General features: G+C 41.7%; 1 non-coding gene across 1 annotated transcript; it reads right to left on the bottom strand.

Moving 5' to 3' along the window:
- Positions 1-364: 364 nt before the first annotated feature.
- On the bottom strand, positions 365-528 carry LOC113890642. Its single transcript, XR_003510597.1, has one exon. It is a non-coding gene; the product is annotated as a U1 spliceosomal RNA (small nuclear RNA).
- Between the last annotated feature and the right edge of the window lie 2,085 nt (positions 529-2,613).

The raw sequence follows: 2,613 nt of genomic DNA, 5'->3' as shown, positions 1-2,613 counted from the left end.
TAGTCCATGGGGTCACCAAGAGTCGGACATGACTGAATGACTTTCACGTCACTTCACTTTCTGGAGTGAAAATAGATCTCTTCAGAGCAAGCATGGAACACTGTCCTGATCTCTCTGGTGTGTTATAGGTCTCTTATTTGGGGTGGGGGAAGAGGGTTTGGCATCTTCATCAGCATCGTTTTAGGAGTCTCAAGGGACTAGAAGTGTCCCCTGTTGGCTCCAGTCATTCACTGTTTTAAAATAAAAGAAGAGTAGCTAACTTTATTAAATGCCAACTTTGTGTCGCTCTAATGGATACTTTTATGTACAATTTCATTTAATCCTCTCACGGATCCCATAAGGTAGCTTTTTTTTTTTTTTCTTACAGGGGAAAGCGAGCATGCAGTCCCCCACTACCATAAATTACACAGTCGAGTTTCCTCTATTTGAGGAAACCGCAGAGGTCAACACACCCGGAGTGCAATGGGTGAGCCTCACCCTGGGAGAACCACCTTCTTGATCATGGTATCTGCTCTACCAGGTAAGTATTTTTATTTTCATTTTATAGATGAGGAAAATAATGCTTAGAGAAATTAGGCAGCTTGCTCAGGATTATTCTAAATAGTGGCTAAATAATGTTTATATTTTTCCAACTACTAGTTTATAAACTCCTTGAGGGCAGGGCAAGAGCCATCTCTAATCTTTATGTTCTGCTTTTTTTTTTTTTTACATTTTATTTTATATTGGATTATAGCCAATTACAATGGCACCCCACTCTAGTACTCTTGCCTAGCAAATCCCATGGACCGAGGAGCCTGGTAGGCTGCAGTCCATTGGGTCGCTAAGAGTCCGACACGACTGAGCGACTTCACTTTCACTTTTCACTTTCATGCATTGGAGAAGGAAATGGCAACCCACTCCAGTGTTCTTGCCTGGAGAATCCCAGGGACAGCGAAGCCTGGTGGGCTGCCGTCTATGGGGTTGCACAGAGTCGGACACGACTGAAGCGACTTAGCATAGCCAATTAATGATGTTATAGTTTCTGATGGACAGCAAAGGAGCTCAGCCATACATATACATGTCTCCATTCTCCTTCTAAACTCCCCTCCCATTCAGCCTGCCCCATAATATTAAGCAGAGCTCCCTGTGCTATCCAGTAGGAACTTGTCCGCTATCTATTTAAAATATAGCAGCAGTCACCCACTTTTTCACCAGGCCTGGCTCGTCTGGTTTATCTATATTCTGGCACAGCTTTTCTCACAGGATGAAGGAAAACAACTTTTGTGAAGAGCAGATGCTCTTTTCCACAATATTTAGGTGCTTTGGAATAATCCAAACCACAGTACATTTTAAGTACAAATTTATCCTTCTGTTAAAAGGTAAGATTCAAATCAGGAGCTGGTCCAGGCAAGCCTTTGGGGAATCTCCAGAGGAAGCCTGGAGAATTCCTCAACAACAAAGTACCTCTGTAACTCAGTCTAAATAACTAGTGGACTGTAAATTGTGATGATTAGTAGAAAAAGGTGAAAGGTCCTATGGAAACATTTACCTAAAAGCAACTTTAGTTTTCACTGATTTGATTGTTTTACTCATCATATATGATTTCCTCTTTCTGGCCTTCATGTCCTTTCCCCATTTCACTGTTATCTTTACTGGGTTGTCCTTGATCTCCTAGGGTTGATTCCCTGATAGCTCAGTTGGTTAAGAATCTGCCTGCAATGAAGGAAACCCCGGTTTGATTCCTGGGTCAGGAAGATCCATTGGAGAAGGGATAGGCTACCCACTCCAATATTCTTGGGCTCCCCTTGTGGCTCAGCTGGTAAAGAATCTGCCTGCAATGTGGGAGACATGGGTTCGATTCCTGGGTTGGGAAGATCCCCTGGAGAAGGGAAAGGCTACCCACTCCAATATTCTGGCCTGGAGAAGCCCATGGACTATATAACCTATGGGGCTTCAAAGAGTCAGACATGACTGAGCAACTTTCACTTTCACTTTCCTTGATCTCTTAGACTGTAAAGATCTTTCAGGGCATATCTTTCTTTCATGTTTGTACTTATTAGGTACAGATTAAGATGCTCTAACAAAAGATTCGAAAATACTGTGGCTTATGTCAGAAAGTTTTTTTTTTTTTTTTTTCCTTGTGCAACAATTTAGAGATAAGTGATCCAGTACTTTGGAGCCTCTGCCCTACAAAACCATACAGAAATTCAGATTTCCTCTAACGGTGGATTTGTCATTCTCTAGAAAGTTTTCTTCCTCATTACAGTTCAATTTAACTAAGGAGGGGAAGCAATGAAAGGAAGGCAATCTCTTTTTAGGGAGGAGATGCATAAGTTGCATGTCTCTCAGCGCCCATATTGGGAAAGGGAGCATCTTTATTAGAAGGATATCTAGCCTTAAAACCTAGACAATTCTCTCTCTAAATGTAACAGAGAGAAATGGATAGTGGGACAGTTATCATCTTTGCCATTCAGACAAAGTAGAAAAGACATTGAAAAGAAACTGGAAGACCTCAGTAACTGACCTGGTTACCGTGGACAGTTGCTTGGTCCTTTGTTTCTTCATTTGTAAATGAGGGGCTGAACAAGATATTTCTGAGGTCCTTTTCAACCTCCATGTTGTATGAATCACTTT

The sequence above is a fragment of the Bos indicus x Bos taurus genome, chromosome 3 (genome assembly GCF_003369695.1).
Source record: "Bos indicus x Bos taurus breed Angus x Brahman F1 hybrid chromosome 3, Bos_hybrid_MaternalHap_v2.0, whole genome shotgun sequence".
Classification (NCBI taxonomy): domain Eukaryota; kingdom Metazoa; phylum Chordata; class Mammalia; order Artiodactyla; family Bovidae; genus Bos; species Bos indicus x Bos taurus.
Note: the sequence above shows the minus strand (reverse complement) of the source record. Positions and strands in the feature narration are given on the sequence as shown.